Source organism: Erinaceus europaeus, chromosome 15 (genome assembly GCF_950295315.1).
Source record: "Erinaceus europaeus chromosome 15, mEriEur2.1, whole genome shotgun sequence".
Lineage (NCBI taxonomy): Eukaryota > Metazoa > Chordata > Mammalia > Eulipotyphla > Erinaceidae > Erinaceus > Erinaceus europaeus.
The window spans coordinates 87,954,449-87,976,958 of NC_080176.1; the positions used below are offsets into that span (position 1 = coordinate 87,954,449).

Consider the following 22,510-nt stretch of genomic DNA (forward strand, 5'->3'; position numbering starts at 1 on the left):
CCAGGTGTGCCACTGCCTGGCCCCCTCTTTTCCTTTTTCTATCTATCCCCCTCTCCCAGTTTCTCTCTGTCCTACCCAACAACAATAACAACAGCAAAAATGGAGAGAAATATGGCCGTCAGGAGCAGTGGATTTGTAGTGGAGGCACTGAGCCCCAACAATAACCCTGAAGGAAAAAAAAAGATAAAGAAGAAAAGAAAAAACTTATCAAACTCAGCAACAACAACAACAACAAAATCCAAAAGTGGAAGAGAATATGGACAGGATACTTATCAAAAAAAAAAAAAAAAAAAAAAAGCTCGAAGTCACTGGTAGCAGAGAAATGCAAACATGAACAACAGTGAGATCCCACTTCACCCTTGTGAAAGCGTCACGCACCAGCAACAAATGCTGGAGAGGTTGTGGGGACAAAGGAACCCCTCCTGCACTGCTGGGGAGAATGTCAATGGGTTCAGGGAGCCCCACGTTCTGTTTCTGACACCACCAACAACTTACCTAGAGCAGAGGTCTGATCCCTACCTCACAGCCCACCCCACCCACCCCCACACCCCTGAGGAGGGTCTTTGTGCCTGTGTGACTTAGACATCATATACCTTCTTGATTTGGTTTAAATTGTCAATAAAAGAGCATCAAGAGCACAGGCTTTTCCAGCATCTGCTCAAATTCAAATCAATGTGTGAAACATATCTGGATAAGTTTAGCCAGAGGCTCACAAATGATGGTGATATAATTGTTTTTCTCCTTTGCTGGGCTGCATTGCAGGCACTATGAATACAGTGCTTCTGGAGGCCATTTTTCTCTCCATTTTATTGGATAGGACAGACAGAAATTGAGAGAGGAGAGAGAGAGAGAGGGAGAGGGAGAGAAACAAAGAGACACCTGCAGACCTGCTTCTCTACTTGTGAAGTGTCGCTCCTGCAGGTGGGGAATGGGTCAAACCTGGGTCCTTGTGCTGGTTCCTGTGCTTAGTACTATCTGTGCTTAACTAGGTACACCACCACCACCCCTGCCCCTTTATTTTCTCCATGAAGATTTTATTTAAAAAGAAAGTATGAATAAAAATGTCTTTAATTCCTCTTTCTTATCTCCAACCTGACTTCTTTTTTTAACTGGGGGAATTAATGGTTTACAATAAATTCAGTTGTTGGTACATGTGTAAAATGTACCAATATTTTTTAAATTAAGCTAGTTTGGAATGGAGATTTTTCTGAAATAATTAGCTCCATCTTAGAGGAAATGAAAGCCTTGATTCCTTGACCGCTGGGAAGGACAGGAAACTTTTAGCTTCATGGTAATGTAATTAAGGTCTGAAGCCACCTGTGGAAGTCGCACTAAAGAGACACTGGCAGACTGCCTTCAGCATCGCCCACTCTGCTCAGAGGCCAGAGGTGCTGGGATGGACAATTTCTCCTCCCGAGGACCGTCCAGCACCCTTTGAAGGACTCTCCGTCTCTCCTACTCAGCTCTGGCTGAAATCTCTTTCAGGGATTTCACACAGTCTGCTTTCATGTATTTATAGCAATTTCCCCACAGCTGTGAGAGAAGTCCTGTAGGGACAATTACTTAGAGAATCATTTCATCAAATCACTCAGTTCTTCTCTCTCTCTCTCTCTCTTTCTTTCTCTCCATCTCTCACTCTCTCTCTTTCTCTCTCTCTTTCCATCTCTCACTCTCTCTCTCTTTCTCTCTCTCCCTCTCTCTCTCCATCTCTCTCTCTTTCTCTCTCTCTTTCCATCTCTCACTCTCTCTCTCTCTCCCTCTCTCTCTCCATCTCTCTCTCTCTCTCCATCTCTCTCTCTCTTTCTCTCTCTCTCCATCTCTCACTCTCTCTCTTTCTCTCTCTCCATCTCTCACTCTCTCTCCATCTCTCATTCTCTCTCTCTTTCTCTCTCTCTCTCCATCTCTCACTCTCTCCATCTCTCACTCTCTCTCTTTCTCTCCATCTCTCACTCTCTCTCTCCATCTCTCACTCTCTCTCTCTCTCTCTCTCCATCTCTCACTCACTCTCTTTCTCTCTCTCTCCATCTCTCACTCTCTCTCTCTCTCTCTTCTCTCTCTCTTTTTCTCTCTCTTGCCTCCAGGTTTATTGCTGGGACTTGGTGCCAGCACTATGCAGCCACTGCTCCTGGTGGCCGATTTTTTTTTTCATCTTATTAGATATGGCAGAGAGGAATTGAGAAGGAAGGGGGAGAGAGAGGAGAGAGACACCTGCAGCCCTGCTTCAGAGCTTGTGAAGTGTCCCCCTGCAGAGGGAGAGCAGAGGCTCGAACCAAGCTTCATATGCTGGTCCTTATGCTTAGTACTATGTGCACTTAACCCGGTGCACTACCACCCAGCCCCCTCTCCTTTTTTTTATTGGTCATTTAGTTTTCTACAATCATGTGACCCCAGAGCTGTAATTTAACTCTCATTCATAACAAGTGTGGGCCATCACACCTCCACTAAAGTGCTGTGCCCTCTTTGCAGTAACCACCAGTTTTTCAAATATTATTATTATTATCTTTACTTATTGAATAGATACAGCCAGAAATCAAGAGGGAAGGGGGAGATAGAGAGGGAGAGAGAGAGACTCCTATAGCCCTGATTCACCACTCGCAAAGCTTTGCCCCTGCAGATAGGGACCAGGGGACTAACACACAAAATCCAAGAGACAGTTTACCATTTCTTTCTTTTTAAAGTTTTTTTAATTATCTTTATTTATGTATTGGATAGAGACAACCAGAAATTTCTAGGGAAGGAGTGATAAAGAGGGAGAGGGACATGGAGAGTGAGAGGGAAAAGGAGACAGCCCTGCAGCCCTGCTTCACCACTCACAAAGCTTTCCCCCTGCAGGTGGGGACCAGGGGCTCCCAAACCCGGGTCCTTGCGCACTGTAACAGTTGTGCTCAATCAGATGCACCACCACCTGGCTCCAGTTTATCAGTTTTTTAAGGGCATTATATTTTAGCCATCTGTATCTTACATATGACTACTCCACAATCCAGTAAAAATGAAGCTGTATCCTTGGAACAACGTAGATGGAACTGAGGAAGATTATGCTAAGTGAAATAAGCATGCCTGTCTTAACAAGATGGAGCCCCTCCCCTCAACACTGGCCAGAGTCAAAAGCTTAATAATGGTAGAGGAAGTTGGAGGTGAGAGTGTTTTGCAGACACCTATTCCAGGGAGATAAGGAATGGTACCCAGATGCCAGCATCTATCCAGTAATCCACTAAGCCCCTAATAAAGACAAAAAAATAATAAATAAAAGAATTAAACAGGCGTGGAGACTCCTTGGTTAATGGGGTATTCAGCTGGGACTAAGGCCAGGTGATCTCTATCAAGCAGGAAGAAGGCTCATGCTTGGAGAATATCATGGCCGCTCACCGCTGTAATGCCAGCGCTTTCAATATGGGGCTCCAAGGAAGCTCAGAAAGAAACATCCTCTCCCCGGAAGGTTCCATACTCAGCCTGGTGCTCTTTCCTTGGCCATGGTAGCTTGGCTTCTATTTGTAGCACATTTCAGTCTGTTTACGTCATTCACCTTAGTTCTTGTTGGAGAGGGGAGTAATGTAAGATAGCAGTAACAGTCCCCCCCCCCTCCAGGGTTATAGCTGGGGCTCAGTGCCTACAGTGCGAATCCATGGCTCCTGAGGTCATTCCTCCACTTTTGTTACCCTTATTGCCGTTGTTGTTGTTGTTGTTGTTGTTGTTGGATAGAACAGAGAGAAAAATGGAGAGAGAAGGGGAAAACAGTGAGGGAGAGAAAGACAGACACCAGCTGACCTGCTTCACCACCTGTGAATCGACTCCCACGCCTGCAGGTGGGGAGCCAGGGGCTCAAACCGGGATCTGTAGCTAGTCCTTGTGCCGTGTGCACTTAACCCTCTGTACTACTGCCTGCCCCCTAACTTTAATAAACTCCACATGGGTGTCAGCTTAGGGTTTTTTTCTTTATTAGGAAGGTTAATGGTTTATGGAAAATCCAGTTGTTGGTCCATGTGTAACATTTCTCAGTTTTCTGCAAAATACTCTCCCCCAGCCCAGGTCCTCCTCCACCATCAGCACCAGGACCTGAAAGCCCCCCACCCCACCCCAGAGTCCTTGACTTTGGGGCAAGACACCAAACCCAGTCCACGTCCTACTTGGAGTTTCCCCTTCTGTTCTCATTTCTCCACTTCTGCCCCTGAGTGAGACCATCCCATCTGCATCCTCCTCTTTCTGTCTGATCTCATTTCACTGGATTCTTTCAAGCTCCATCCAAGAGGAGGGGAAGAAGGTGACTCCATCATTCTTCACAGATGAGTAGTATTCCATTGTATATATAGATCACAGCTGTCTCAGCCATTTGTCTAATGTTGGGTACCTGGGTTGCTTCCAAGTTTTGGCTATTATACATTGTGCTACTATGAACACAGGTCTGCACAGATCCTTTTGGATGGGTGTGTTTTGTTCCTTAGGGTATATATCTCTAGGAGAGGAACTGCAGGGCAATAGGGTAGATCCATTTCTAGCCTTCTGGGTGTTGTCCAGACTGCTCTCCACAAGGCTTAGACCACAGAGGGCTTATGATGATGTTCCTGATGGCAGTGACCAGCGATGATGAAGAGAGGGGTCTATTAGAGATCTAGGCCCATATTATCTGTCTGTGTGAGAATCCTAGGATTCCCTGACTAGGGACCCAGGTGATGATATGGCTTGGTAGTGGCCACCAGTCAGTGAGTTGGCTCCATTATTAACACTGATCTACTCACCAGGAAGCAGTGGCTAGCGGACAGAGTGCCACATGTCATGTCCACACACAAACAGCTGGCAGCACCAGGACATCAATTCTCAGAGTGCCACTGACACTCAGCACCTTTCTGTATTTGCCAATATCTTGACCCTGATCACTTTTTTTCTTTATTGGGGGATTAATGGCTTACAATTGTTGACACATGGGTACAGTTTCACATCTCACTAAGATAGGTGTCTACAAAACACTACCACCTCCAACGTAGGTCCATCATCATGTACCAAGAGCTGAAACCCCCCCTCCCTCCACCTTTCTCCCAGTCTTCCTTCCCCCAGTGTCCTTTGCTTTGGCGCAATACAACCAAACCAGGCCAAGTTCTACCTTGTGTTACCTTTCTGTTCTTGCTTAAGTTCTGTCTTTGAGTGAGATCATCCCCAAATTAAACTTCTCTTTCTGGCTTCTCTCACTTCACATGGTCCCTTCATGAATCATCCAAGAGTTGGCCTTGATCATACGCCCCAAAGTGTGCTTCCATTTTACAGAATAACTGGTCTGGCTGTGTCAACGGTAAGCCATGGCCCCCAGTATGTGACAGTGAGGAACTCAGGTTGTAACTCAGTCTGGTTCCATGAGCTCTTTGTCATGTTGACTGCGGGAAAGGTCTTTTTTCTTAAACTTTTTATTTTGTCCATGAAATTCACAAGTAACTGATGATCCGTATTTGGAAAGTGGCCTTAAGGAGTATGCTCACTCTTTCAAAGAAGCAACCAGACACAGTCTAGAAAATAACATTACAGAGCTGTTAAGGTCCAAAAAAATCACATTCTTCTGATATTGTTATATACTTATCTGACTTCATAGGGAGAATCAATGAAATGAAAGACAGGAAATGAGGTAAGGAAAAATCCTCTTATAGAATTTTCCAAAGGACTCTGAAGAGTAAATGCTGTAAAGGGTGCAAAGAAAATGGAATTATTAGATATACTGAATTTTGAAAGTGCTTTGGGTTAGGTCTGTAGGATCTAGGCAAAGAAAGAAAGAAAGAAAGAAAGAAAGAAAGAAAGAAAGAAAGAAAGAAATCATTTAAATGAACTTGCAGGAAATTGCTATGAACTGATCATGCTATATAAAATCCTAAAGATTCGTTTCAAAAATGCATTCATTTAATTCTAGTGCATCTACTGTAATATAGAAAATAAGTATATTGCATATATATTTACATATTAATACATCTCCAATATCATAGTGGTTATATTATGTAGCATTATTGCATTATTGCTAAACTTAGACATACGGGTAGGTTAGTATGTGTGTTTTACACGCAGATATCTGTGCAGAACACACATTAGTGGCTATACATATTCTCTGTATAAGGAGCATATAAAGTCTCTCAAATTTAGAAAACAGAGTGTGGCGTGTCCCTCTGTGTGTGTGACTTGGCTGCACAGAGGTCTTTTGTTTTTTTCTTTCATCTCTTTATCATTAATCCACAGTCATCTTACCTTCCTCTCACCAGGATTCCGTAACACCTCAGAACTGCAGTCAAACACATTTGCAAACACAACACAGACTCATTCTCTGATTGCAGTGAAGAAGCTCGTTTCCCCCCTCCCCCGACAATGAAACAGAAAGCATCCAAGAGACATCCCAAACCTATCAGTACTGGAGAAGACTCTTGCAAAATGGATAATTCCTTATTTTCACTTTCACTGCCTATGTTTCATGTAACAGCAATGACTTGAAAATAGCCATTTAAAAGTAGCCAACTTCTTGGGAGTCAGGCAGTAGGGCACCTGGTGGGAAGCACAAGGAGCTGCATAAGAATCCCGGTTCTAACCCCTCTCTCTGTCTTCCCCTCCTCTCTCCATTTCTCTCTGTCCTATCCAACAACGACGACATCAATAACAAGAACAATAATAATAACTACAACAATAAAAATGGCAACAAAAGAGAACATGACATTTGTAAAAAAAAAAAAAAAAAAAGTAGCGAACTTCTTAATGCCTAAAGTTACACTCCCAGAGTGACAAAGAAAACCACTACATTGTGTCTGTGCAAGTGTGTGTCACAGCACAATGATGCCTGCAGTAGGTGCTCGATTAAAAGCCTATCTTGTAAACCTTTGACAACTGAAATGACTCAATAGATAGATGTAACTTTCCCAAGAATTCATGAGAGAATTTTCTGTGCATTAAAAGTAGGATGTCTTATACCAAATCTTAGTAAATGAGTCAATAGTCTCCCTCACTTCAGCTTGCCCATAAAATCCTTAGAAATCAGTCCTGTGACTGCACTTGCTTTCCATGACTACCAGCCAAAACTGGGATCCCCTACATCCTCAGTAGGGTGTGGACCCCATGGGGATTAGACTACAACCAACAAGACAATTCCACCAGAGCCTCCTGAGTCCCCACTCAGTCACCAGGGAGCACCCTGAAGAGAGCCACAGCATGTTCACAGACAGAGGGAGCCTGGACTTGACACTGTCATGAACCACTCACATGCTGCTCACACACACCAGCATTTGGAGTACCTAATATATATATTAGGTACCTAATATATTAGTGTTGCCATACAGATTATTATTTGTTTCAATTTCTTTATTGGGGATTAATGTTTTACAGTCAACAGTAAATACAATAGTTTGTACATGCATAACATTTCCCAGTTTTCCACATAACAATACAACCCCCACTGGGTTCTCTGCAGCTATATTCTTTACTTATTTTTTTTTTTACAAGAGCATTAATCAGCTCTGGTTTATGCTTTTAAGGGATTGAACCCAAGACCCTTGGAGCCTCAGGCATGACAGTCTGTTTGCGTAACCATTATGCTATCTACCCTCTGGAATACTTAATAATTTTTATCACACAAAATAGACCTAAAATGACTATCTTTTCTATTTGCTTAAGGGTTTTGGTGAGACTGAGATAGGAAAATATAGGTAAAATGACCTTTCAATTATAAAACTTCAGGGCCGAGTGGTGGCGCACCTGGTTGAGTGCACATGTTACAATTACAAAATTTCAGGAACTGGGAGATAGCTCAACTGGTAGAGTGCATGCCATATCAAGCATCCCATGCCTGACTGAGTCACTAGCACCACGTGGGAGCACCACGAAGTCATGAAGGGAGCCCACCAGAGATGGTGGAACGATGCTTTGATGTCCCTCCATCTTCGTTTTTTTTTTTTTTTTCTAAAAAAAAATGATAGAGTAAGGGTTGGTTTGGGAGACAGCTCAGCAGTATCATGTGTGAACAATGCCCTGAGTTTATTTTCAGGCACTACATAAAAAAAATTAAATTCCAGATTCTAATAATTTCTGTTAAATTCAGCACCCCCCGGAAAAGTAATCACATCAGCTTTAACTCTTCTATGCTTCCATGAGTGTCTGGTAGAGTTGACTTTTAAGCAATAGATCAGCAATGACATCTTGAAAAATGTAGGGTCTACAAGAACTTTCATGGGACCAGCAAAATAGCTCACTTGGATAGTGTGTGACTCAAGTTTGAGTCCAGTCCCCACCACATTAAACCCTTTCTCTACATTAAGCCCTTTCTCTCTCTTCTCTCTCTCTCTCTCTCTCTCTCTCTCTCTCCCTCTCTCTCTCTCAACATAGAATTCTTTTTTTTTAATTTTTTATTTATAAAAAGGAAACATTGACTAAACCATAGGATAAGAGGGGTACAACTCCACACAACTCCCGCCACCAGAATTCCGTATCCCATCCCCTCCCCTGATAGCTTTCCTATTCTCTGTCCCTCTGGGAGTATGAATCCAGGGTCATTGTGGGATGCAGAAGGTGGAAGACGCCCTCCATAGCAAGTCTGAGAAGTGACAGAGCACAGCAGAGAAGGATGGCTGGTCCTGATGGAGGGGCAGTTACAGAGCCCCTCGGAGCCTAGCGGCCAGTCTCCTCACAGCCCTATCCTCCCACCCACTCCTTCTGTGTTCCTATGTGAATCATCCCTGCTTGGAACTTAGCAGATACTCAATAAATGCCTATGGAATAAACCTAGTATTTTGAGGGCAGAATCATATCAACCCTTTTTCTTTGTGCTTTTGTTAGACTTGACAGGAAAGAAAAATCACTTAGAGGAGAAGCAAGCTGCAAGGCTCATTTGTGCCCCTGAGACTAGTTTTTCTGTCCGTTATGTGGGGAAATCATGCGTGATGGCGAAGGCTTTCAGCAGGTGTGTTGGGGATGAGTAGAGCATTAGCCCTATTGTTCTCCTCACTCTTTTGTCTAATTATCTTGGGGTTGTTAGGTGAGCTCTTTTCTTAGGAAAGTAAAAAAGAGGAAGAAGTCTGTGCATTGCTAAGCTGGAATCCACTCTTTTTATTTATTTTTTACTTAAGAAAGGATAAATTAACAAAACCATAGGGTAGGAGGGGTACGACTCCACACAGTTCCCACCACCCAATCTCCATATCCCACCCCCTCCCCTGATAGCTTTCCCATTCTCTATCCCTCTGGGAGCATGGACCCAGGGTCATTGTGGGATGCAGAAGGTGGAAGGTCTGGCTTCTGTAATTGCTTCCCCGCTGAACATGGGCGTTGACTGGCTGGTCCATACTCCCAGTCTGCCTCTCTCTTTCCCTAGTAGGGTGGGTCTCTGGGGAAGTGGAGCTCCAGGACACACTGGTGGGGTCTTCAGTCCATGGAATCCACTCTTTAAGGCTTATTAGTGCAGTGTGTTGAGTGTGATTTGCATTAGGGGAAGTAAACAGCTCAAACTGAAAAGGTTTCCTCTAATCATCCATTTCATTGCAATGTCCCCTCCAAGAAGAAAGACAGTCAATAATAATGTTCAAATGCTTCAGTTCTACAGACATCAAAATAGCAAAGTTCCTTTGCTTCTCATTCATTTGAAAAGCGCTCGTTTCGCCTTCAGAAAAACAACCTTTCTTTCCTGCCAGACTACTTTGGGAAACAGCCAAATGTGTCCTGGAGCCCCCCCTCCCCAGATCCCTGCCCCACTAGGGAAAGAGAGAGGCAGACTGGGAGTATGGATCCACCTGTCAACACCCATGTTCTGCAGGGAAGCAATTACAGAAGCCAGACCTTCCACCTTCTGCATCCCACAATGACCTTGGGTCCATACTCCCAGAGGGATAAAGAATAGGAAAGCTATCAGGGGAGGGGATGGGATACGGAGTTCTGGTGGTGGGAACTGTGTGGAGTTGTACAACCCTCATCCTATGGTCTTGTGAATTTTATAATTTTATAAATATTTTTTATTAATTTTATAATAATTTTATAAATAATTTTTTAAAGATTAATTCCTATGGCTGGACTTTCTGTAGGAAATGGCCCTGAACTTGACCCTGGTTCTGTCCACTCTGATCTTGAGCAGCCTGTAAAACTTTCCAGCATCTATTGCTTAATCCAAGCACAAAAGATATGATCTGCCCTCTCTCTCCAGGCTCTGTGGATCCACAGATAACAGGTAGCAAGGGAGAAGGTGTGATTGGCATCTCCTCTGCAGAGCTGCTGAGTGTCCGCCAGGGTGGAGGGACCGTTTTACCCAGAGAGGCCTCAGAAACACCTTCACTGAAGATTTTCTCCTGGTGTTTCCACTTAAAAATAATAATGAAACAAATAAATAAAATAAAAACTCAATAGATGCTCCTTTGGCTATCATGTGCCGTGCTTGGCTTTTCAGAGGTCGGGGTTTAAGACTCCGAGTATGGCTGCTAAAAAGTCAAAGCACTTCTCAGAATCCCTCCTGGCTCAAGTAGTTATTTCAGAACTCATAAAAAGCAGCAAATTTAGCAACAGGAAAAAAGCAGCCCCAGGTTAGCCACCGGCTTTGTGAGGATGTAGAAAATGGTCGCCCCCAACTAGAACTGCCTGTGATTGCTGGAATCTGGGGTCAGATGTGACTGACTGGAATCAGTCCACTGGGAGTATGGACCCAAATTCTTTTTGGGTTGCAAAAGGTGGGAGTTCTGGCTTCTGTCGTTGCTTCTCCGCTGGACATGGGTGTTGGCAGGTGGATCCACACCCCCAGCCTGTGTCTGTCTGTCCCTAGTGGGGCAGGGCTCTGGGGAGGGGAGGCTCCAGGACACACGGGTGAGGGCGTCTGCCCAGGGAGGTCAGGATGGCATTATGGTAGCATCTGCAATTTGGTGACTGAAAGGCAGTAAGATATCAAGGAGGACAAATTGTTTAATAATCAGGAAGCCAAAAGTAAGAATAGAGGCGATAAAATTAGAGGTCTTCGTGTGGGAAGAAGATAGGAAGTCTATTTGAGGTATGCTCCATGTAGGCTGACTTTAGTCAAGTTTTGCCTGAGCTTGATAGCTGAAAGACAAGTCAGGGAAATATAGATATACACCCCCCCCCCATCCACCCTGTAAAAGCAGCCACCATAGAAAAAGAAAAGGTCTGAAAGGTCTGATTTCCTAAGCCTTGAGAAGTGGGTTGAGATTCTTTTGTAAATGCAGACGTTCTGGTGACTGGGAAAACACAGGCACTCGCTGACGGTCTCCGACGCTCTGACACTCAGGTGTGCTAGAAAGGCTTTCTTCGGGATGTATCTCCATGGCCTTTTGATGGGACGCAATAAACAGCAGCTGTGGTTATTCAGTTGCTGGAGTGGAGCTCAGTCCATCTGATGAATCACGAGAGACGTTTCCTGCAAGCAGACTGCAGAGGCAGAGAGCGGATTTGATCACAGAGGAAAGGAGATCCTGGCAACATCCTGCACGTTCAGGAGTCTGTCCCACACCCTCACCAGCTGGGCAGGAGTGAGTGTGGTCATGCGATTTTCACCAAGTCAAGGAAGGTTTTCTTACTCCATGATTCAAAATAAAGAGTAGAGGCGTGGCTTCACAAGGAGGATATTGAGGAAAAGTTTGTGGGTTTGTCCTCCCCTCCCCAGAGCCCTGCCCCACTAGGGACAGACAGACACAGGCTGGGGGTGTGGATCCACCTGCCAACACCCATGTCCAGCGGAGAAGCCATGACAGAAGCCAGAACTCCCACCTTCTGCTCCCCATAGAGAATTTTGTTCCAGACTCCCAGAGGGGAGAAATGTCAGGGGAATATGGCCAAAGGGCTCTGAACTCCAACTCCATCCAGATCCAGAGAAAGAAGAGGTAAATGGAAAGACATGGTATAAGTGTGACTTAGAAAGGAGCTGAAGGCAAGACCAGAGGGGAGAAAAATGGGCAAATATATATAATTTAACAATTACCTTTATTGGATAGAGACAGCCAGAAATTGAGAGGGGAAAGGAAGAGAGAGGGAGAGAGAGAGAGAGAGAGAGAGACCTGCAGACCTGCTTCACCTACAGGTGGGGACCGGGGATTCAAACTATTGCTATAACAATAATACATAGCTATAGAAATAATACTCAACCCATATCTGTGACCTTGGGAGAACCACTGCAGTTTCCACTGGAGGGAATAAGACACAGAACTCTGGGGGTGGGAATGGTGGGGAATTGTACCACTGTTAGGATTTTGTAAATCAATATTGTCACTAATAAAATTAAAATATTTTTTTAAATATGAGGGTTTGGTAAGTGGAAGGATGGGGGAGAGAGTGAGAGAGAAAGTGAGAGAGAGGGAGAGAGAGAGAGACTGGACTAGCTCACCGTGTGGTCTCTGTAAGCATGGCATAGAAGGGTTTGTCTGGGAATTAGCCTGAGAGAGAAGAGTCCTCATCCATATTCAGATCAGGTGCAATGTCATGTGTTGCTTATGTGAAACTCAAACAGACCTAGGTGGCCAGCAAGTTCCTCGGTGTTGTACTAATCATCTATTCTGTACCTGGAAGCTCAAATTTGGGATTTCTGAGTCTAACTACATGACTCAGGTGACTAAAGTGCAAAGTGGTGGGAATGGTGTGAAATTGTACCATGGTGCAATTAGTGCAAAGCTTCAAGTGTTTCAGCAAGTTTCAGAAGCAGGGACTGTCCTCAAATAATAAGAGGAAACAGCACACGTCCCAGGTGAAGTGAGCAGGGCAGCGAGTGGAGTGGAGGCTGCCCGCAGGCACCCCAGACCTCAAAGGCCCCGTCGGCAGCAGTTCATGAGATCAGAGGGCCTGCTCACACACCCTGGTGGACAAGGGGGGGACAGGTGGGAAGGAGCAGAGGACAAGAATGGAAAGTATCAGTCGAGAAGAAGGCGAGTCTGTGAGAGTCTGTGAGTGGATCGCCTCAGGAGATGGCAAAAGATAGCATTTGCATAGACTGTGTAGAAAATGTTCCCCTTCCCGGCTGAGAGCACCTATCACTGTGCACAAGGACCCAGGTTCAAGCTCCGGCTCTCCACCTGCGGGAGGGACCCTTCATGATCAGGGAAGCTGGTCTGCAGGGCTCTCTCTCTCTCTCTCCCGCTCTATATTCCCCTCCTCTCTCACTTTCTTTCTATCCTGCCCCATTAAAAAAATAGAAAGAAAGAAATAGAAATGGCCACTGGCGGCAGTGGATTTGTAGTACTGAGCCCCAGAGAGAACTCTGGTAGCAAAAACAGAAAATAAAATTAAAAATAATCATGGGAGCCGGGCGGTGGTAGCACAGTGGGTTAAGCGCAGGTGGCGCTAAGGGCAAGGACCGGCATAAGGATCCCCACCTGCAGGGAAGTCGCTAACATAATCTGCACCCAATAGGTGTGAGGTTGTATCTCTGGAGTGAGGTTTTTGCCTTTTGATGGGGGGAGGGAGGTACAAAGAATCAGCCTGGTCAGGGGTGGCTCGGAGGATGCAGAACTTGACTAAACTCTGCTTCATAAGATCATTAAACTGGGCATGCAGAACATTTTCACTTCTGGGCACCACTATTATTATTATTAAAACTTATTTATTTTTTTAATTAGATTTATTTACTGGATAGAGATAGCCATTAGCTCAGGTCAGAAATGCCTCCAACAGATGCAATACCAGAAGTGAGTATTTGCAAAAGCAACAAGAACAGGGTGAAGGGCAGAGTTATCCTCAAACGTGACTGCAGGGCCAGGCGATGGCTCAGACAGTTGGGTCTGTGTCTTAGCAGGCACAGGGTGCACCAGGGCTGAGTTCCAGCTCCATGCCGAGCAGCTGAGCAAAACTGGGGAAGGGTAGGGAAGGCCTCACAAATCACAGAGCCATATCGTGGTGTCTCTTCTCTCTGTGTCTCTCCTTTCCCCCCTTCTTTTGTTCCTTTCTCTAAAAATAGAATAATGAGAAAATTTAACCCAGGGAAGCCGGCTGATGGGGGACCACTCATACACGAGACCCCAACACCCCATAAAAACAAAAGGAACCCAAAATCTTTGTGGTGAATATGGTGGACTTGAAAATCTGCGTGAAACAGCCCCTTCTTTTTTTTCCTTTTAACGTTTTTAAAAAATATTTATTTATTCCCTTTTTGTTGCCCTTGTTGTTTTATTGTTGTAGTTATTATTGATGTCATCGTTGTTGGATAGGACAGAGAGAAATGGAGAGGAGAGAGGAAGAAAGAGAGGGGGAGAGAAAGACAGACACCTGCAGACCTGCTTCACCATTTATGAAGTGACTCCCCTGCAGGCGGGGATCTGGGGGGCTCGAACTGGGATCATTACACCAGTCCTTGTGCTTCGCGCCACCTGCGCTTAACCTGCTGCACTACCGCCCGACTCCCTCCTTTTAACATTTTTATTTACTTACTTACTTAATGTATTTATTTATTTATTTTTAGTGAGAGAGATACAGAGAGAGAAAAATGGTCAGAACCCTGCTCAACTTTCCTGACGGTGGTGCTGGGGATTGAACCTGGAACCTCAGAGCCTCAGACAGGAGAGTCTTTTTGCAGAACCACTATGCTGTCTCCCCAGCCTCCAGCCCCTTCTCTCTTCCTGTGCTCACGAGGCACCTCAGGGCACCATGGCAACAGCAGGCTCTAGTGGTTCCTCCGGTGTCCCTGACACAGGGCATGGATGCCACGTTTACAAAGGCGTCTCTTTCTAATATGCAACTCACATCAAGGAGTAGCAGGAAGTCGAGTCTGAACAGGAGCTGAGAGCCTAGACTGCAATTCAGCAACAATCCCTGTGACCTTGTGTTGGGATGCATGAGACCCCTTCTGTTTCATTGGTTTAATACCCCCTGCTTAACACTGTATTCTATTTACATAACTACTTCATTCTATTTACGTAACCACTTCATTCTATTTACATAACCGCTGTTAACAAGCACCACCCTCCCTGCAGGGCATTGGTTCAGTCCCCACTGGTTCATGATATGTTTTTGCTCCACCCCCTCTCCTTGTCACACTCTGATTTTCACCAATCACTTTTCTCTCCACCCTCTCTATGTCACATCCTGTTTCTACCCTACTTGGCAAGTATATATAAAGACAGCATTGTGAGTTTTAGGGTACTTTAGCTTAGCTCAGCTTAGATTGTGCTGCGTCCTGCATGAATAAAGAGATACTGCCTACAGCTCAACCATGAGTCCCGGGTCGTCTGTCTCCCGTCAATGAAGCTCAGCCCGACAACCTTGGAAAAGCCACCAGATCCCCATGCCACCCCCCACCCCCGCATCTTGCAGCAGGACCTGGAGTCAGGAAGCAGTGGAGTTAGCCAGGTGGCCTCCTGGGAGGTGGCATGGACTAATTCATCATGTCACTTGCACAGCCTGTTCCAAGGAAAGAGACTCTGGGAGCTAGAAGCCAGCTCCTGCTCCCAGACCATCCAGCCTCCTTCCTGCAGGGAGCAGCAGCTGCTATTCTGCACAAGGACAGCCTGACCTTCCTCTGAGCCTGTCACAAAATGCATGGGCACAGAGGGAAGGCAGGTGCCCGGCACCCTGGGCAGGGACGGAACTGAGTCTCAAGCTCTGGGTGGTTTGGAGGGAGACATGAGCGCTCATGTCTGCAATGTCAGAGCCCAAACTCAGCTCTTTTTTTTTTTTAATTTGTAGGGGGGGTTTTCTAATTAGTGATTTCATATCAGTTTACAAAATAACAGGAGAACAATTCCAAACCATTCCCACCACCAGAGTTCTGTGTCCCCTTTCCCTCCATTGGAAACTGCAGTGGTTCTCCCAAGGTCACAGATATGTGTTGGCTATTATTATTTGTTAACATTTTAAACATATATTTTTAATTTTATCTATTTGTTTATTTGACAGAGACAGCTAGAAATTGAGAGGGAAAGGGGTGATAGAGAGGGAGAAACAGAGAGATACCTGCAGCCCTGCTTAACCACTCACAAAGCGTTCCTCTATTATTTCTATAACTCTCTGGCATCTATCTATCTACCTATCATCTATTTATCTACCTTTCATCTATCTATCTATCATCTATATTTTGCCCATTTTTCCCTCTGGTTCTGGCTTCACTTCCTTTTTAAGTCACACCTACACTTCTTACTACGTCTGACTGTCCTTCCTTTTTATATCTTTCTTCTGAGGGTCCTGATGGAATTGGGGCTCAAAGCCCTCTGGTCATCTTCCCCTGACATTTCTCCCCCTCTGGGAATACGAAATCAAATTCTTTTTGAAGGGCAGAAGGTGGGAGGTCTGGCTTACAGAATCCACACCCCCAGCCTGTCTCTGTCTCTACCTAGTGGGGCAGGGCTCTGGACATGGACGTTGTCAGGTGGATCCATACCCCCAGCACAGCAAACTCAGCTCTTAAGGCTACTAAGGAGTCAGCAAGTCCTGGAGTGGAGGCCAAACAGTGGCACACGGGGTTGAGTGCATACACTACTGTGTGCAAAGACCTTGGTTTAGGGCCCTTGTCCCCACCTACAAGGGGTGATAGGAAATTCCCAAAAATGTTAGCCTTAGGATATGCTTAAAGATGTGCTTGTAATTTAGTGGTATATGCTTGTGATACATTTGTAAGAAGGCCTCAACACAGAACAGAATAACTGAGGGCAAAGAATGTGTGAAAGGACTGATTGTGCATGCAGCTACTTTGAGACAGAGTAGGTGACTGTGTAAAAGCGGAAGGTCAAGTAAGTGGAAACAAAGAGTCGAGGCTGAATTTCTGCAAACTGAGCAGTAGATAGCAGAGGAGAAGGCCAGACCTAACTATCTATAGTCACCAAGTTACTGCCAGATTTTGTCTTTACCTGCTTGTCCCGTCAGCTTCTGTAACCCTGGCTAGCTTCTGCCCTCCTAAAATGTACCCCTGCCTTCCCAGTGGTATATCTTATGCTGAGGCTAAAGTTTCCCAGACACAGCAGGAAAGATGACAGAACTAAGGCTACCAGACCCTGAGCAATGGGTTCAAGTCCCACCCCTCAACCTGTAGCCTCGGCTTCTGTAATGATGCTTTTTGCTCTCAAGCCTGCACCCCCTGTATAAGCCTGTCCCTTGGTTCAGGGCCAGAGCTCTCAGAGAGATCTGAACTCTTGGCCCATGCATAATAAAAAGTTCCTTTCTTCCTTCTCCCACCCCAGCTCCAGTCTTCTTGATTTATAGATTTCCTTAACAGGGGTGAGTTTCACAAGCAATGAACCAATACTGGAGGTGTTTCCCCTCTCTCTTTATTGCCATTTCCCTCTCAATATCTCTCTGCCCTATCAGACTGAAAAATAATAAATAGGGCTGGGGAGATAGCATAATGGTTACACAGAAGAGTCCCCTGCCTGCGGCCCTGTCTAAGGTCTCAGGTTCAATCCCTATTCCCAGCATCCGCCAGAGCTGAGCAGTGTGCTTCTCTCTTTCTCCTCCTGCTCATTAAAATATTTTAATTAATTAAAAGAACTCCTGGAGTGTCTCTAAAACCCTCAATGGCACTCAGCACACTAATGCTGGATTTTGGAGAGTGCACTATCTGAATTAATGTAACATCAATAATAAAATACTGTATTTACAGGATAGAAAAGAGAACAGGTGACGCAGAGAAAGAAGAGGAAACACTGTCTCCCTTCCCCGGGTCTTGCTATACAGATAAGTCACGCTATTTCCCCATCCTCAGAGCCTGACTTTTCCTACAGTGACAGCATGTTAGTTAGATGCACCCCTGCATTTTCTCTCTGAACACTGCTTGACACAGATTCATATAGAGATAGTCTCCATAAGTCTGAGACCGTGATGAATCTGCAGGATTTAGCACCCCACATTTCCGGGGTGTGGCCTCACCCTCCTCACCTGTCTTCCCAGTCCCTTGGTGATAACCATTTCACTCAATTATCTATATGAGAGAATAGAACATATAACTGTGAGGGAAAAAATGTCAGCCTCTATCTAAGAGTGTGGGAGAACTAGAGTGGTGATCTAGGGGGTGGGGGTGGGGATGCAGACCTTTGGTGATGGGAGTGGTGAGGAGAAATTCTATACTGTAAACTATTAACCCCTCGATAAAAATAGTAAAAAAAAAAAAAAAAAAAAAAAAGATGAAGAAGAGGAGGAGGAGGAGAAGGAGAAGGAGAAGAAGAAGAAGAAGAAGAAGAAGAAGAAGAAGAAAAAGAGGAGGAGGAGGAGGAGGAGGAGGAGGAAGAAGAAGAAGAAGGAAGGAAGGAAGGAAGGAAGGAAGGAAGGAAGGAAGGAAGGAAGGAAGGAAGAAAGGAAAGAAGGAAGGAAAGGAGGGAGGGGAAACTAAAGCAACCCAAGCATCCAAGTCTGGCAGTAAAGTTGCTGAAATAAGCCAGATATACTGATTTGAAAGAAAAATAAAAAAAGAAGGGAGGGTTACTACAGCCACCAAATAAAAGATATAAACTGTTCAAAAGCAATATCATTCAGTTAAGTACTTTCCTCAAGGTTCAGATCAAACAAATTCGACCTACAGAAACGATCTTAATTGAGCAAGGGATTCCACAGGTCAGAGACAGGAATAAGGCTGGGTGTCAAGAGCTGATTCTGTGGTTCTGTCTCAGTGTCAGGCTCCCAGGGGCCCAGGCGTGTCACAGTCCTGATCTGGGTGGTTGGATGCCTCTGGCTAAGAAACCCTGTTCTTTCACGCCATAAGCCTGTGTGTTTGCAGGGAGGATGTGTACTGAGCATGCCTAGAAGTCCATGTCACACTTGGAAGGATTTTACTACTTGGAGTTTTTAAAGTCATACAGGATAGGGACCCAAGGAGGCACATACCAAGATTGCCAGGTACAAGGGCTTGGGTTCAAGCCCCTGGTCTCCAATTGTAGAAGGGAGGGGGAACTTCACAAGTGATAAGGCAGTATTGAAAGTGTCTCTTTCTCTCTCCCTCTCCCTCACTCCTCAGTTTTTCTCCATCTTATCAAATAAAAAATAAAGAAAAGAAATAAAAAGATAAAAATGAAATTTTTCAAAAAGGGGCCAGGTTATGGTGCATTTGATTGAGTGCACATGCTACAGAGCTCAAGGACCCAGGTTCAAGTCCCATCCCCTCTGCAGAGGAAAAAGGTTTGCAAGTAGTGAAACAGTGTTGCCGGTGTCTCTTTCCCTGTCTCCCTCTACCCTCTCAATTTCTGGCTGTCTCTATCCAATAAACAAATAAAGATAATGAAAAAATTTCAAATAAAAAGAAAGGCTAGGGTGGGAGTATACAGCATAAGGGTTATGCAGAGACTTTCATGTCTGAGGTTCCAAAGTCCCAGTTTCAATCCCCCACACCACCGTAAGCCACAGCTGAGCAGTGCTCGGGTAAAAAATAAATACGTAGCAAAAATTTAAAACTAAAAAAAAAAAAGAAAGTACAAAAGAGGAATATATATACTAAGAGTGGTGGATTCTTGGTGCAGGCACTGAGCTCTAGTGATAGCCCTGGTGGCAAAAATAAATAAATAACAGGATAGAAACTTCCTGGAGGCTATAGTCCTACTTCAAAAGACAGTCGAGAATTTTGCTGTTGTTGGTGCTCACTGGCTTTCTTCATGTTTGCCTTCAGAAAAGTAGGAACTGCGCAAAATCTGGAGTCAAATAAAACACAGACCTCAGTTTAAATCAGAAACCTTCCCCCTCAGACACTTAGCTGGAAATGGAATCGAGTTTGTGCTGGGCAGATAGGAAGCTGCCAAGCTGCTATTTCACTCTCAAGTTCTCTAGCAAACTTATCAAGAAAGGCAAACAATTGTGACTTTATCCACAGAGCCATCGAGGGTCTGGCTACTGATTCCTCCAGTCCTTTCCAAAGCAGAACGCAAATACAGAAGGCCTGCAGCTGCCCCCCCTGGCGGCGCACAGAGGCCCTGGCAGAGCCCTGCCTGGTACCACCAGCGTCTTCACTAGGGCAGCAAGGAGCAGAAGCAGCTTCTGTCTTCATCCCAACGACACCTGTCTCCCAGCACAGCATCCATACCCACGATGAAACGGTCCCCACCGCAGAGATGGGTTTGCATTTCTCTGGGAGAGGAGAGAAATGTTGCAGAGAGGAGGGCCCCATGATCACAGCGACTGTGTGCTTAGGCTGTTCAAGCTCTTCCAAGAGCTGTGGAGAATGGTGCTGGGAGCTGACCCTGAAATCTCAGAGTCTCGGCCTGAAAGTCTCTGCATAAACATCACGCTCTTCACACCAGTCTGAGTCCTTCCCTGGTCTGTGGGATCTGGAGGCATTTGTGATCAGCCTCAAACCATCTTTTAAAACTGCACGTTGTTCAGATAAGGCTGTTATCACTCTGTGTCTATTTTGTTTGTTTGTTTGTTTTGCTTCCCTCGACTTTTTTAAAATCATTATTATTAATGATTTCATAATGATGAACAAGATTGTAAGATCACAGGGCTACAATTCCACACAGTTCCCACCACCAGAGTCCCATGTCCCCTCCTCTCCATTGGAAGCTTCCCTGTTCTTTATCCCTCTGGAAGTCTGGACCAAAGATCTTTACGGGGAGCAGAAGGTGGGAGTTGTGGCTTCTGTCATTGCTTCTCCGCTGGACATGGGTGCTGGCAGGTGGATCCACACCCCCAGCCTGTGTCTGTCTGTCCCTCGTGGGGCAGGGCTCTGGGGAGGGGAGGCTCCAGGACACACTGGTGAGGGCAGGGTGGCGTCATGGCAGCATTGCAACTTGGTGGCTGAAAGGCAGTAAGATATAAAGCAGGACAAACTGTTTAATAATCAGGAGCCAAAGGTAAGAATAGAGCAGATATACTGCAGCCAAGTCAAAGACTCTGGGGTGGGGTGAGGAGGGTTCAGGTCCTGGAACAGGATGGCAGAGGAGGACCAAGTGGGGGTGGAATGGAAATGTAGAAAACTGAGACATGTACAAAGTACAAACGACCGTATTTTACTGTTGACTGTAAACTATTAACCCCCCAATAAAAAAATAAAAGAATAGAGCACATGAAACTCAGGGTCTTTGTGTGGGAAGAAGCTAGGAAGTCTATATTAGGTATATTCCATGTAGCCCATGACTTTAGTAATTTTTGCCTGAGCCTGATAGCCAATATGCAGATGGACTGAAAGTACTCTCTGGGAAGATGGTGTCAGAGTTGGAAATAGAACTAGAAAGCTGGATCAGGGCACAGAGTAGCTCCCAAATATGTGGAAAGTATGTAAATTCCATTAATTGATAACTTCACCAGTCTGACCCAGGGCCCACGTCTGTTCACACTTAGCACAGGAAGGAGCCTGTGTGACCTGTGAGTCCCTGTCAGTCAGTCTGAGCGAGCTCACAGTCCATGGTCACAGCGACTTCTGTTTGTGTTCTTACGTGGGTCCCAAGGAAAAATTCAGTCATGTGCTTCTGGAATTTGAGTTCTGGCCTGATGGGAAACTGAGCTATTCCAATGACAGCAATTACAAAAATGATGTTGGAATCAGAAAAGAGGTTTGTGTACATGTAAGTGTGGTGGAGGGGCTGAAGGGAATGATTGACCACGATGTAATGACCAGAGAGGATGATGCTGTGTGGACACCTCCTGCCAGGAGATGAAATTGTCATTGGAGGTAAAAACATCTCTTTCACATCAAAACTGGCTCCCTTATTGATGTCAACCAACCCAGGGATCCAGAAGGCTCGCAAGCACTTCATTATCCTGCCCAGGACCTGAAGTGTTTGGTCTGTAGTCTTACTGGATTATACTTCAAAAGTAAGCCTTGATATTGCTATTGTTGTGGACACAAGGGGGAGGGGCAAATTCTGCACTACCGTGACTAGAAAATGCTGGTGTCTATTAGGCAGTATTTTTTTTTTTATAAACTGTGAGTGATGGATTGTCTAGTAAATGTGACAAAATAAATCTTTGTTATTTTATAAAGAAAATTTTTTTAAAGAACTGTTGTAGAGAGAGCAAAAAGCAAGCCTGTGTGGTAACCAGAGTTCCTGGAAGCATCCATCAAGAATGTCACTAGGTAAATGAATGGGAGACAGTTGGCATGGTAACCGGGGCATGGGAGCCATGCTTCCCTCATCTGGGGCCCCACATTCATTTGGAAAGCCCAGTGCATCATAGAGTGCAGACTGCCTGCAGGCCCTAGCCACCATGAATAATGATGATGATGATGATGATGATGATGATGATGATGATGATGATGATTGGATAATTGTCCTGGTTCCTAACACCTCATTATCACTATGGCAACCAGTTGTGCCTGCCAGTGGTCTCAGAGCAAGCAAATTGGGGGGGGGGGGTGGGCAGGGGAGGTTGATCAGCCCAGTTCCAGGAAGAAGCAGCAGGCAAAGCTTCTCCCCCAGAACTCCCCGCAGTGGATCAACGACAAGGTGCCTCAGTGTAGAAATAATCAAGCACCCTTGAAAGGGGTCTAGGAGTCCTGAGTCTCTGGATGGGGATTTAATCAGAACCCTGGGCCGCCATGTTAGGCTTGTCCTCCCTGGCAGGCAAGTCTCCCTCCCTGCCCCTGTGGCTTCATCTGCCTGGCCCAGGAGAAGCTTTGCTCTTAACTCGCTCAAGGTGGTGAGGGGTCCCCACCATGGGGCTCTTTCCAACAGGTGGT

General features: G+C 45.3%; 1 pseudogene; it reads left to right on the forward strand.

The window, feature by feature from the left end:
• Positions 1-21,656, forward strand: part of LOC103111311 (protein mago nashi homolog) — a 40,718-nt pseudogene extending 19,062 nt beyond the window's left edge.
• The last annotated feature ends 854 nt before the right edge of the window (positions 21,657-22,510 follow it).